At 37.1% G+C, this 15,456-nt stretch overlaps 1 protein-coding gene across 2 annotated transcripts in view; it reads right to left on the reverse strand.

Moving 5' to 3' along the window:
• Nucleotides 1–15,456, reverse strand: part of EMB1974 (NHL domain-containing protein) — a 230,278-nt gene that overhangs the window by 28,381 nt on the left and 186,441 nt on the right. The gene's annotated exons all lie outside the window — the stretch shown is intronic.

A 15,456-nucleotide genomic window follows, 5' to 3' on the forward strand; every position in this document is an offset into this window, starting at 1 on the left:
GGAAAAAGGACTTGAATGAGAAATTCTTAACAAAAAAATTAAACCCTATAAGCCATATCAAAATTACAAATTAATCCAAATTAAAAAGTTGATATGGTTGAAGTTATTTATTACAAACCCCAAAGAGAGATTATATTATAATTTTGCAGAGTCCATTTTGATATGCACCAAATGTAGCCTCCACAAAGAATCATTTCACCCAACATTTCACTAATATGTCTCAACCTCATTCTTTCCCAGGATTGATGACAGTTTGCCTGTCAGAATTATTTGTTTACAAAGCTATAATCATACTATTTGTCATCATGCATATGCACTTTGTAACCCCAGTCATATTTGTTAAAATTGACAGTATGAGAAATATAATAGTTCGGGTGAAAAGTGATCAGTTTTTTTATTGAAACTAGGTTAGATCTGTAATATAAACAGTGCAACTTCAGTGATGATCTATTTCCTATGAATGGGATTGATCGCTACTGCTTGTTTGGAATGGTTGTACTCCTGTTCTACCACACAGTTCTTTAGATCTATACGATAAGATGAATATAATAGTGCTTGAAACTAGGTTACCATGGCTTGACAACATTAGTAAAGGTTTTTTTGGGTGAAATATGGTGCTTTTTCTGAATTCTGGTACTGGGTGTTTTTCTTTCTTTTCTGTCCAGTACCTTGGCAATTATTTGCATGTCCCAAGCCAAGTGAGATCACAATGGGGGATCTCATCGCCAGCATGAACTCTTAACAATAATGCAATGGTCCAACCCTGTGACCTCAATGGCCCAGCATAGGCTGGAAGCTTGCAAGCTCAGCAGAGGCTCAAGTCCAGTAAGTTCATCAGCATAGTGAGGATTTGAATCTAGAACATTCAAACCTGCACATTGAACAGGCCAGCAAGGTCTCAAAGTCCATAAGCACAACAGCTTAGTTCAGTTTTTAACCTTGGTGACATGAGCGACAAAGCTACAAGTTAATCACAATGTGCCATTAAAATTTAATGGAAATAAAGAGTTCACCTCTTAAGAATGTAAGGAAATGCTATATTTCTTTAATGGATTACACAGAACCCATCATTACCCTTAATCCAAGATTGTCAATGCTCGTTTTTGAGGCTCTTAGGTAGCTAACCTGGCTAGTGTGCATGTATGTGTGTATCTGGGCATCTGTGCCTGTATGTGTGTATTTTTGTATGTGTGTGCACACGTGTGTGTGCGCATGTGCGTGTATGTGTATCTATTTGTGTGTATGTGTGAGTGAGTGTGTGTGTGTGTGTGTCTCATCATGACCCATAATCCAAGATTGTTAATGGTCGTTTTTGTGGCTCTTAGGTAGCTAACCTAGCTATATATGTACGTGTGTATGTGTGTGTATATATGCATCTATGTCTGTATGTGCGTATGTTTGTATGTATCTCTGTATGTGTGTGTGCGCATATGCATGTATGTGTGTGTGTGTGTGTGTGTGTGTGTGTGTGTGTGTCTTTATGTATGTGTGTCTGTTTGTCTGTATGTATGTATGTGTGTGTGTGTCTATATGTATGTGTGTGTCTGTTTGTCTTTATGTATGTACATATAATATTTATAATATGGTAACATCTTAACTTTAAAAATTCATAACAAATGATATTGCTTAGAACATTTAGACAACAACATTTAGATCTGGACATACTCATAGTAGTTTATAATACTTACAATATTAAAATAACATTATAAGAATGCTAATTTAATGATAAATATCCACAATCTATCGTATGTATTCAATATATTACTTGTAATAACATATTTATTATTTGATAACATTTATATTTATAACCAGAACTTTTAAAGCTATTTAAATAATACAACGATACTATATTATAAACATTTATTAATCATATATTATACTTAGTATATTACAGTAAGTAGATGAGTTATACCACGATTTATACTTTAATCTATTGCTAGTACTCCTATCTACCATACCATTATGCAGCATTAACTATAACACACAACATATATATCCCCTAAATACTATGCAATACGAAGGAAGTCCTTTATTTTATGGATTCCAAAATAGTTCATAAAAAACCTGCTTTACATCATTTCCATTGGTACTTATAAGCTATTCCAGTTGGTTAAGCAAACCAAACGACACATCTCTTCACTACAACTAACTACAAAACTCCCTTACTAACGACTTTGAATAACGATATACTAACGGTTTACTACTGGCCTACTATCTCCCCCCAAAAGTAGTCATCTTCCAGACGACTAGGGCAAAAATAAACTAACCAATTCATCTTTGTAAGACGAAGGGTGCAAGGACATCCCTAAAATGAAGGTTTGTTGTTGCTATCTCAGAAGTCTCAAGTCTTGTCCTACCACTAGTTGCTTAGCTAGTGTTGTCTATAGTAACCTCGGAGCATCCATCTGATCCTTCTCTATTGAGGCTAATTTTTCCACCTGAGTTGTTCTCCAAATCCCACTTTGTTTTTGACTTTTGTATGTTTTCTTCCAGGAGAGCCCGTTCTTTTGTGATCCCTGTTACCGCCCTTTTTCCTGTTGAAGCTCCATGAAAGTGGTTTTGAATGTACCCTCCATCTATGCTAATATATGTATAAGGGGTGGATGCCCAGTAAGTGTCTCCACTATGTTGGATGTCTACCATTTCTCATTTTCCTCCTCACTCCCAATTCCTTCTCCAAAGGTGCTCCATTCTTCATTGCATCCATCCTACATAAATTTCTATAGTGACTCTATTGCCTTCACTACTACTTCCATATCTGACTCCTTTGCAATTTTTATTATTTCCTATATAGTCTGTGTTATGTCATTCAATTCCACTAAGAACCTCTCAAGTCTCTCAAAATGATAGTACCTTTTTTCTATCATTCCTCCTTCCCTACCTTTTGGGTGTTCACTTTCTAATTCCATTTTGTCTTCATGTTGCTCTTCCCCTAGATCTCCCATCCACATCAAAGTGGGGGAGGGTGGGGGTACTTCTTTTACTCCCATTTGAAATTTCTCTAATGACCTATCTACCTCATCCATTGTACCCTCCTCCCTCTCCAGTCCAAGGTTATTCTCTTGGTGGCTAGTGGTGAGCTGCTCCAGTTGCTTCTCTGTTCTACCAGTCCTAGAAAGTGTAGGTGTGACTACTAAGGCAATTGGCTGAGCCGTTTCTATTCCTTGTGGAATGGTGGTCTTGATGGTGTGAGGTGACTTCTAGTGGGATCAGAGATCCACCACCTTAGTGTGCGGTATCTACTTTGTGGGAACTAAATATGCTACCACGGAAAGCTCTGACACGTAAATGTTACTCGTTTAGCTCCCTAATCATAAAATGTCAGTCCCCTCCTTGTCTATGTTGTACGGTTGGCCTCTGCTACTTTCTCTTCATCTCTTATGCAAATGTTACCTTCTGTTGATGATGCACGAACAACTTCCTCTTCCAATACTGTACGGTTACCACCTCCTTTTTGTACAGAGACTACATAATTTCTACTCTCGTATGGACACATTTGTCCAGCTCTTTCATATGGCTTCCATCTCCAACCTCAATCATACACACATCCTCTTATACCCTGGTCGTACGAGCATCAACTATTTATGTGCATGCATCATCTTCGATCATACAATTGTCTTCTTTACTCGTACGGGTGCCCCATGTTGTGTCATACGAATGTCTTATGGTGTATGGACATCTTCACTCGTACAAATGTACATTGTCGTGCACTGGACTGGATTCTCTTTTCAAAATTCAGCTTGTTGGCATACGACTCTTGGCACGAGTTTTATTTCAATTGGCAAGAATGTGACATTTCTTGATGTACCTTTGAAAGTGTTGCCTATGAGTCAAGACTCATTCCCCTAAGAACTTGAGGATGTAGCTTTCGTACCTATATCCCCAACTAGCGTTCCTTCATCATCTTTGAAACTTTCTTCTTCCTTTGTGCTCTGTGTCTGGATGGAAATTTCCTATCTTACCCCTTTCTTTTGTGGTTCACCACTTTCAACTTTGAATGTGTCTGTATGCAACCAGTATGTCATTGCAGCTCTATAGGGTTCTACTCTATTTGCTGGCACAAATGTTCCCAAATGCTCCGAGCTACCTATGTATAGAAGGCTTCCAAAAACATGGCTATGGCATGGTAAGGCATGTAGAAGGTTTTGTGCCTAAGCTCCAAAACTTCTTTCAATCTTTTTGAGAGAAGTTGAGGCCCATTACAAACCCTCCCTGTTTCAATCCATTTACCAAGGGCAACATCCATATGGCTATATCTAAATTTAAGCCCCTCCTGTAAGCTTGCTTTTGACCAAATCTACAATGTATCTCCATTTTGCATTTGCTATGGAAGTTTTTTCAAAACCCATTTGTTACTCTTAACTCAAAATGCTCTCTCATTCTTTGTAAGATCATTCATGCACATTAGCCCAAGCCATTTTTTCTTTTATTCTATTGCCATTTTGGTTCGGGTTTTTGTTGGGTCTTGCCCTCGGTTTTGAACACCAAATACTGTACTCACGTCTTTTATGAAATAAGAAATTGTAACACTTTGTCATCGGTAAAGTTGTATATCAGCTGACGGGGGCCTTCAGGAAAGTTCTTGTTATGAAGCTAACGGGCCCTTCGGTAATTGTCATGTAGCTGACAGACCCCTTCGGGAAGGTTCTTCGAAAAGTATATATACACCCTCCGGATCTACGATTGTCGTACGGTAACTTAAATTGGCCTGATAGGCATCGTGCGGTGGTCCTCATGCCTATACGGTTTTGAAGGATAAAGCGACTGATTGCTGCCATACGGATTTTGAATATGGGTACGTACGGATTTTGGAGATTACATTCTCTGTTTGGGGGCCATACAACTTTTAGAGGTTGACTACTCTATTAGGTACTGTACAACTTTTGGAGATTGACTTCTCTATTCGTATCGTACAAATTTGGAGGTTAAGTTTCTTGATTGTCACTATACAGATTTAAGGGTTAAGTTTTCAGTTTGCTACTATACGGATTTGGAGGTTAAGTTTCCTATTTGCTGCCGTACAGGTATGAAGGTTAAAGTTTTATGTTTGCTGCTGTACGGATTCAAAGGTTAAATCCTCTGTGGGCACCGTACGATCTTTTTAAAAGACCCCCATACCCATACGGAGAAGGCATCAATAATTTTTCTTATGTTTTATATGCATTTTATCGCTGTACCATACAGCATTTGAGAAGTCTTGCAGCCCTACGGCTAATCACATCAAAGATTGTCTTGCATCCATATGGCAACTTATTGAAGGGACGTTTGATGCACGGCTTCTTCTGATCTACTAGGTACCGTACGTACGAAGCAAACAAAGGAAGGAGTGACGATAGGGAGCAAGATAGTAATCCGCACAAAAAAAAGGTAAGCCGAGTGGGAGCATCTTCAATGCAGGAAGGGAGCCATTCCATATGGTGGGAACTGGAGAGGGAGAAGAAGATTGCAATACATCGATAGACGTAGAAGAAGGGTGACAGGAGGTTTTCTAAATTTGAAAAAAAAAACGACAACAGATTGAAACAGTTCAGAATGAGTAACGCATGATGCCGAAGGGAAGGGAGAGACATAAACAGGTAGAAAAAGCAAGCAGTTGCCAGAAAGAGTGTGGGATCGAAAGAAAATCACAAAAATGGTGTGTTCCATAGGCTTTTGTGTGGGTTTGAGAGTGCTAATTTGGTGCGGTTATCAGTCGTGGGAAGTGTGACCAGTTGATGAGACCTGCAGCTACTGCAGGCATTGAGTGTCTGTGTACCAGAGGCACTTGGAGTAGGTGTTGGACGTGAGGCTGTCTTGGTGGATGCAGAGAGAGCTCAGGAGGAGCTAATCATCCAGTTGGAGGCAATACAACGACACTTGGTTCAGGGTACCTAGGAGTTGAAAACAAAAAAAGCAGTACGAGTGGCTATCAAAGTCAACTAAGGAAATATTATTGTGTTAGCAAACGCTGCAAATGTAACATGGTTTGGAGACCAATTTGGTTCAAGCACAGAACAAATGAAAGTGGTGTGACAGAAGTAGATCTATCTTGTTGTAGTTAGTTAGTTAATGTATTCCATTTTGTTAATCTGTCTTGGATATTTTGTAATTGTCGTCCGGAGATGACTTTTTCTTTTGGGGGCATGATATCGTCAGTAAAATTGTATATTAGCCGACGAGGGCCTTCGAGAAGGTTCTTGTTATGAAGCTAACGAGCCCTTCGGTAATTGTCATGTAGCCGACAGACCCCTTCGAGAAGGTTCTTCGGAATGTATATATACACCCTCCGAATCATTGTAATAATCATCATAAGCATAATGTAATGTCTTTGGCATATGCGAATAATACAAGGAGTTTTGTTGTTCTTATCTATTGTCTGTGTGCATTAATCCATTTACCCCATGCGGTAAACACACTTTGCTAAGGGTATTGAATTACAAATTTATGCCCTCTCTTATCATACCCAACAATCATTTTTCTAAGTATCGGTTCAAATTCTTTTAAGTCGAAAATAGGCATAAAAATAATTATCTTCCTCTGCTTTTAGTAATACATCATACTTCACATGATTATCTTCAACATTCTCCCACTATACTCAGCACTCACTTCCAAAAATGTTCTCAAATATGAGATTTTTCATTGTAATCCTTTATTCCATCCTCTTCCCTTTCTCTTTCTTCTTGGTGGAAGCCATATGTTTTATCAACAACCCCTTATTCCCCTTTTTTTTTGTCAATTTATAACTACACCTTTGCTTGGATTTCCTATACTTGTCTTCACCATCTTGTAAGTCTGCTTAAATGCCCCAAGCACTTTTGTGCTTTCCAACTCCCAAACAGTTTTTTCTCACATGTCTTGTTTTTCTTTTGCTGAATACACTTTTCATTGGTATGTGTTGTCTACTCATCCCTTGCGTACGGCTTCTCCTATGGTCATACTTAATTACCTCAGTGTACTTCAAAAGTACCAGTTGAATTGGTTGAAAAATCATTTCCAAAAGCGCTTATCATGCCAAAACTTCCTCTTTTTCTAGACGACCTCAGTAGCCCATTATATCGTCATCCTCCTTTCATCAAGCTTTAGTAGCATGTTGAGTCTCTCCCTCGGGCATTCTGCATCTCCTAGTCTATGTTCAACTACAACCCTTTGGCTAGGAACTATGAATTGTCGGCATTATAGCCGCTTGCCCATAAATTAACTAAAACAGAATTTGTCTGATTGTAGCTTTATAGGGGGTACAATATGGCCATAATACCACTGTGAGTCTCTCCTCCCAGTCATCGGATTCCATCCTACATGTCTTGTATAGGATAGATACCAGTACCTTGTTTGTGGCATCTACCTGTCCATTACCCCATGGATAGTACAGGCTGGAAAGTGTATAAAAAATCTTGAATTCTATTGCCATTGTTCAGATAAATTGGTTTACGGAATGTCCTCCTCTATCACTAGTAATTTGAAGAGGTATGTTGAAGCGGATTACTATTTATTCATACAAGAAACTTGTCGTGCTTAGTGATGAGTTATAAGGAAGATACCTTACTTCCGCCCACTTTGTAAGGTACTCTGTGGCCACTATTACATATCTGCATATGTGTATGCTGCTCAGCTTTAGAGGCCCTACAAATTCCAATCCCCATCTCTCAAATAACTTGTGGTTGTGACAGAAAAATGGGCATAAATCCCTCTTCAAGGGTTTTCCTACTCTTTGCCATGTCTCACAACTTAATATCCACTACCAGACATCTATACATAAGGTAGGCCACCATTGTCCAGCTAGTAAAACCTTTTGTGTTGTAGCATTAGGTCTCATACGGCCTCCTGTGATTACTTCATGTGATTCTCTAAGTAATCCAAGAATCTTCTCTTCCGTTACACATCCTCATAATGCTTAATCTAACCCCATTTTTCGTAGTATTCTATTGATGAGTTGGAATGTTTTTCTCTTCAACAATCTCCTACTCTCACTCATTAGCATGTCTCCTAAAAAACTGGAAGTGGATAAATATTGACCAATTTCTTCATACTAATGAGGTACTACTGCAATCTAGAACAAATGTTCATCCGGAATGTCTTCATTTACTCCACCCTCTGCGGGTTCCCCTGACCCTATTCACGATAGTTGATCTACGATCACATGATTCCTTCCAGAGCATACTATAATATTAAAAGAGAACTCCTCGAGGACACCTACTCACCCTCTCTTGTATAATAGGCTTGTTTACCAGATACATTAAAGCTTGGTGGTGAACAAAAAATGTAAAGGGTGTGGCTAGCAGATAGTTTCTAAATTTTTTGACAACATATACCATACGTAGTGCTTCTCTTTCCATTGTGCTATAGTTTTGTTCTTCTTTTGATAGTTATAGATTTGAGAAGTACACTAGATGGCCCAATGCTTCCCCTCCTGCCTAAGCCAATGTAGCCCTTATTGCATAGTTGGAGGCATCCACGTGTACGTGCAATTCTTTGTTCTAAACCAAATATACCAAGATAGGCGCTCCTACCAATCTTGACTTCAGCTTCTAGAATGCCTCCTCTTGCTGCTTTTGCCAAGCAAATGGTTCTCCCTTCTTGGTTAGCTTCTTCAATGGCAAGAAAACCTCTACAAATCCTTTTATGAACCATTTGTAGTATCTGACAAGCCTTAGAAATGATTTGATGCTTGTTACATCTATATGTCTCTCAATATGAATAATAGCATTGATCTTATCTGGGTCTTTTTCAGTCCTTCCTTGCACACAATGTGGCCAAGCACTCTGCCTTGCAAAACCATAAAACGACATTTCTTGGGATTTAGAGCTAGTCTTGCCTATTAGCATTACTTTATGCACTCTCCAAGGGCTTCTAAGTGGTGCTCTTTCCCACTATAGATTGACCAATCATACAAAAATGCTTTAAAGTTCTCAACTGACATTTTGTCAAATATGTGGAGTATGATCCTTTGGAAGGTGGTTGTGTTAGAAAGACCAAACAACATCTCTTCGTATGCATACACTCCATCTTTCACTACAAACCTAGTTTTTAACTTGTCCTCTTCCACAATGTTGATTTAGTTATATCCTGAAAACTCATCCATTAAAGAGTACATTTCATAGCCAACCACTTCTTCCAGAATGCTATCTATAAACAGGATTAGAAAGGGATCTTTCATAGTTATTGCATTCAGACATCTAAAATCTACACAAATCTGAGTTTGACTACCTTCTTTTTTCAAGGATATGACTATAGGCGAGACCCATTCACTGGTGTGTAACTTAAAGATGATACCAGCATCACCCATCTTGGCAATCTCCTCCTATACTTTTTCTACATAGTTTTTATTCATCCAGTATTGTCTTTTTGTGTGTTGGTCAAGTTTTTGGTATAAGCAAGATTTGATGGATGCATAATTTGGGTGAAACTCCTTTCGGGTCCTTATCCATCCATGCGAATGAGTCCTTGTACTCCGGAAAAATTCTAAAGATTATTGCTTTTAACACTGGGTCCTAGTCATCTCCAATGAGGATTCCTTGGAATCATCTTCTTCCCCTAGGTTCATTCTTTTCAGATTAGGTTCTTCGTATTTCACTTCTTTGTCCTCAAACTGGTGGCCTGGAGTGTCATCTATTTTCATCCTACCTTCTTTGTATTCCCTGTAATGTCCCGAATACACTTCATTAGTTTCTATTTCTTGAATTTCCAGCATGTTACATTCTCTTTGGAAGACCTCATAATCACTCATTTGCCTGTGAAATAGCCCGTCAAGGGAGCTGGTTTCATCTTCCGAGCAATTCCCTAATCGTAATATGCCCTCTTCGTCAGGTTCTACTCCTTCACCTTTGTCCCATTCTTTACCCTTTACTTCTAAATCTGAGGCCAACTCTTGACTCACCATTTGGTTCCGGAGCTCAAGTACATATTTCCATCCCTTTGCTTCAATGGAAAGAGTATTTTTCTTCTAACTATGATTATCCTTGGTTGTAATACGCCAGCCTGTCCCCAAAAGTGTTGGAGAGAATATATTCTCTTGGGCTGTGTATCGATACAAAACAATGAATGAATGACAATAGCTACCACACCAGCAATGAAGCCCAATAACAATAAGGAAATTGATCCCAAAGTAAAAAGTTGGCATCTTTAGCATTGAACAATACAGTCCAAGCCAAAGCCACACCAGAAAAGTGAAAAGATGATCAAAATCAGTCAAATCATATTTGGTCAACACTCCAAACTACAATACCAATTCTGATAACATTGACTGGGATTGCTTGAACGCTGAACGACATTCTGCTTGTGATGTGCATGGGTCTCCCTTCGCTTCTCACACTGCAGAGCTAATGAAAAGCAATGGGTCCCATGATAGTCCATTCAGAATTGGCAAATGGTATCGAGGGAAAGAACCTTCATTCTTAAAAAAGATGAAAACCGTGTGTACTGTGCTCATTCATATACGGTTCTGTCAATTTTCCTATGGGCATTGTTTTAAAGGGATTCCTGTGAAAAGTCTCATACTTGCTGAAGAATATTGGCATTACCATCAAAAAAAAAATCATTCAGGCCAGCTGGAGAATATTGGAGTATGTATTGAAGCTTCACAAATATCACAGCTTGCCTAAGGGAGATTCGTGTGTCTTCTGATGGAGTCCACACATCTCAAACAGGAAATTGAAGCTTGTGACTCAACCACAGTCTGTTTTGAATGATTATATAAACATATAATTTGCCACTGCTCTTAGAGATTGCTTTTAATGATCAGCTTTACCACAGAGATTATTGCTGGGTTTTCTAAATACGACCAAAGGAAAGTTCAGAATTTCTCTAGGATGCCTATATATATATATATATATATATATATATATATATATATCAGATTTGTGGATCATTGATGTGCTGTTGGTATACAGATTTCTGGAGCAGAGATCAGTATAAACTGGAAAAGAATAACAGTTCAAGGACAGTGATCTACTTTGTCGTACAGAAGAAAGACAATTAAATTTAGTCCTCAAGGCACTTGTTAGGTGGAAAAAATTAGATGTGACAAAGGTTGATAGGAGAAAAGAAAATGTACTCGCAGATTATTTTCTTATCAAGTGCTTCGATATGCACTTTGAACCTTTCATTCATTCTCCAATCAAATGCTTGTCCATTGTCCACATTGGATGCTGTAGATTGAAGGTTACCCATGTGGGTGGAAGGTAGAGGTAAGTATTATATTACTTAAGATCTCAGATACCGATTCGTGCCAGTAGGGCCTGGCTTCCGCATCCGATGCGGACAGATGCGGGAAGCCTCCGGATGTGCTGCGGGTGCTGCACGAAAGCCACCCGCAGGCATCCAGATGCGGGTGGAAGCTGACCCACCCGCATCCGGATGCCTGTGGGTTGCTTCCGGGCAGCACCCACAGGGAATCCGGGAGCATCCGGACGCATCCGCGGAAGTTAGGCAGGAAAACAATAAAATTTAGTATATTTTAACTTAAACTTTCATAACAACATGTGACTAAAAGCATTTTTTTAGGTGTTTTTTCACAATAAAACCCTAAAACGACCCTAGAAGACAACATAGAAGCATTCACAAGAGTCATTTTAGAATTTTGTTTGCACCTACAACCACTCCTTCATTGTGAAGCTAAGTTCAGCATTTTCGAAGAGGATCGATCAAAGAGGGAGAGATAGCTTTCTCAAAGAAGTTTAAACCATTCAAGGTAAGTGATCAATTCTTTTCTTGAGTATTTAGATGAATTTTTTTGAGTTTTTGATGATTTTTTTCAAGTTCTTGAAGATTTTTTTAAACTTTTTTTTTCAATTTTTTTTTTTTGAAAGATATGTAGAAGCAACTTTGGGTATCTATTTTAGTAGTTTTTCTCACTTCTTTCCACTTGTATGCATGATCGTTGATGTTCATAGTTGTTAGGAACTAATTAAAATTTATTTATTTTCTTATAAAAGAGGCCCATTGGACACCGCATTTAAAATGGGGGCAAGAGACCGCGCTGAAGAAGCTATTGCACGTTGTCTCTATGCGAATGGGCTTTCTTTCAACTTGGTGAGATCACCATATTGGAAGGAAATGGTGGCAGCAATCAAAGAATCACCAGCTGACTACACAAGCCCGGGCTATGTTAGTGTGGCACGTGGTGCATCTAGCATAAGTGGAACCGTGCTTGGTTCAAATGATCTTTCAGCAGTTTGAGATGACAATGAGAATGTGGATTTTCTTACGAATCCCTATGATTCAAAGTCAGACTCTGATTGATTGAATCTTCAGACTTCAATCATTTACCATGTTTATAAATTTTATTTTGTTGGAATCTTGAACATGACCTATTTGAACTTATTGTTTAAGAGTCAAGACTAAATGCTAATGTTGGACAAGCACATATTGATATTGATATATGAATATCATATGAATTTTGACTGTTAAGTATCATAGATTCATAGTCATATTATGATTTATCAAATGATTTGTTTTTGTGTATTTCTTGCATTTCTTTGCATATGTTTATATATATATATATATATATATATATATATATATATATATACACACGTTTCCTCTCGCATCTGCATCCTTAAAAAAAAAATTCCCGCATCCCGTATCCAATTCTGGAATCCGCTTCCATATCCAATTCCGAATCGGTAACTTAGCTTAAGATTATTAAATATGTATATAGTAGTGATATGGGAATAATATAGATTAGAATGTGTATATTATTCAAAGTTATGAATTATTGTTTGGTATTATTTTAATGTAATGTTATATTATGTTTATCTTCAATATTCATTTAATGATATTTTATTATCAAGTTGAATACAAATATAAATAATTTAATTTATTGAAATAAAATGAGAATATTTGTGATAATCAATTCCTTATATAAATAAAGCTAGTCATTATGAATAATGACATCAATCATGAAATTTATAAGGGTATATGGACAATACATACATCCTAACTTACAGCTAGGAAATATTATATTGGGTCCATAGGAAAATAATAATATGTTGAAAATATCGATTAAAGTATATCTATAGAAAATGGAGTACATGTATATATGGTTAATGTATATACTTAAATTAGATATTAATTATATTGAAATAATTGGGATCACTCTTAGATTAATGTCTAATAGATGAAATATCAAATAAAAGAATTATTGATGCACAAATGAGAATTTATTATCCTTGAGTATTTTATTTATCTAATCTTTGTAATATCTCACTTACTTTTTTTACTACACGAGCATTTGCCTTGATCTTTTCCTCCGAGAATGTTCTTACAGGGAAAGGAGGATTAATATCAGATTTAGAGAGAGTCTAACAATTTGTTAAAGGGAAGTTTATTTTAGAAGCTTAGAAGATTTATGTTCAAAGGGAGTAGATAGAAGATATGGTTTCATCAACCGTCAATAATATCAATCATATTGATTCAAAGGGAGTAAACCAATGTTGTGATGGAATCTTTAGTGATCGATAAATTGTAATAGTCAAGAGGACTGTAATTCATGCAACTATGTGAATGGGCCTATCCCTTGTGTACATCGTAAGGAAGTTGTGACTTTAATTAAACTATTTATGAGTCTCTCTTTGATAAATGAAACTTGATGGATGAGTTGCAGAGTCATTCAAGTGGCACAATCATACTCAATCAAGATATTGGCATATTGTGGACGAGTTTGTGTTCGCATCTACTATTAAGCTTAATGAATGTTTGGAGCTTCAATGGATGAAAAGAGAAAGTTGGAACTTAGAAAGGAGTTGTCATATTTGATACAAAAAATTTCAACAATATAAGAATGAGTAGAAATTTTACATTGTGGGGGGGAATAATAATCAATGTTCCATTCCCACTGGAACCTTATTTAGAGGGGAGATGTTCCATTCTCCAATAATCTAAACGGACAATTTCTGAATCTTCAGGTGCAGATAAGAAAAGAAAGTTGGTACTTTACACATGCTTCCAAATATTGTGCAAACTCAATCTAATGATAGTAGTTCCAAAGACCCTGACGATTAAGATGGATAAATTGAGGCTCTTGGAGAAAACATCTTTGATGATTAAGATTATGAGATTCTTCTACATTAAGAGGGAGTATGACACTTTTTCGAAGGCAACGTAGGAGCTTAGAAGATTGATACTCTGAGGGAGTCTAGAAATACATGTGTGTGACTACATGATTTTGATGGGCCTACTATGCATATCATGAGGAAGTAATGACTTACCACCAGAAAGTCAGAAGATTGATATCAAATTTAGAGGGGTTTGAAAGGCATCCTTGGGTGAAGAGAGTTTCTACTAGAGTAACTAGAGGACCTGACTTATACATGTGTGTGACTACATGATTTTGATGGGCCTACTATGCATATCATGAGGAAGTAATGACTTACCACCAGAAAGTCAGAAGATTGATATCAAATTTAGAGGGGTTTGAAAGGCATCCTTGGGTGAAGAGAGTTTCTACTGGAGTAACTAGAGGACCTGACTTCCCAAGATCATTGTTTAGAGGGAGAATTTTGAGGTGCAATCCTTTGTTAATGATATCTTCTCTATGACGAGAAGTTCTACGTGAAATTTGTTGTAATGCATTTTTTCTGTGAGAGAATGAGGTGAAAGCCTTTGTACCACCCTTTGACTAAGTTCATGGTGGCTACTATTTCACATATACTATGTAATGAAAGGTGACGATCTTTCGTTGACATATATAAAAAGAAGGTAACCATTATAAGATGACAATCTTATAAATGGTAGACCTGTTATCATGGTTCTTTGGGCCGGATTTTGCTACACACCGTGATAACGAACAATCAGAAAGTACCCATTATAAAATGATGATCTTATAAATGGTAGAATTGTTATCATGGTTCTTTGGGACGGATTTTGCTGGACACCATGATAACAAATAGTTAGAAGGTAACCATTGTAAGGTGGCGATCTTACAAATGGTAGATCTGTTATCATGGTTCTTTGGGCCGGATTTTGCCGGACACCATGATAACAAACTTGTTATAGTTCTTTGGACTGGATCTTGCCGAACACCATAGTTGCTACTATAGACCACACTTAAGGTGGTGTTTTTTTTAAGTAATGGAAATTACTTCAATTGTGTGTTATGAAAGGTGAGAAATTTAGTCTCACAGTGAATTGAATATCATACTAAGATCATATCTCTTCTTATTCTTGAGAGCATAATGTATTCTTTAAATCCTCCCTAGCTAAGAGGGAGTGTCAAGGTTGTAGCTTCTATTGGATTGTTTTTAATAATGAGATACCTTGTTGATAGAAAATTATCTTTAAGATAAATATCTTATAAATGTAATATAATATATATTATATATATTATACATTATATATTATTATATGATAATATATTAATATATTGCATATATGGTTAATATATTAATATTACATATATGCTTAAAGATGAGTTATATATATAGTTATTTATTAACTAATGATGATTAACTATAGAGACATGTCTCTTCTTGAGACATGACT

This window comes from Cupressus sempervirens, chromosome 5 (assembly GCF_028749045.1).
Source record: "Cupressus sempervirens isolate cs-2001-9-10 chromosome 5, ASM2874904v1, whole genome shotgun sequence".
Classification (NCBI taxonomy): Eukaryota; Viridiplantae; Streptophyta; class Pinopsida; order Cupressales; family Cupressaceae; genus Cupressus; species Cupressus sempervirens.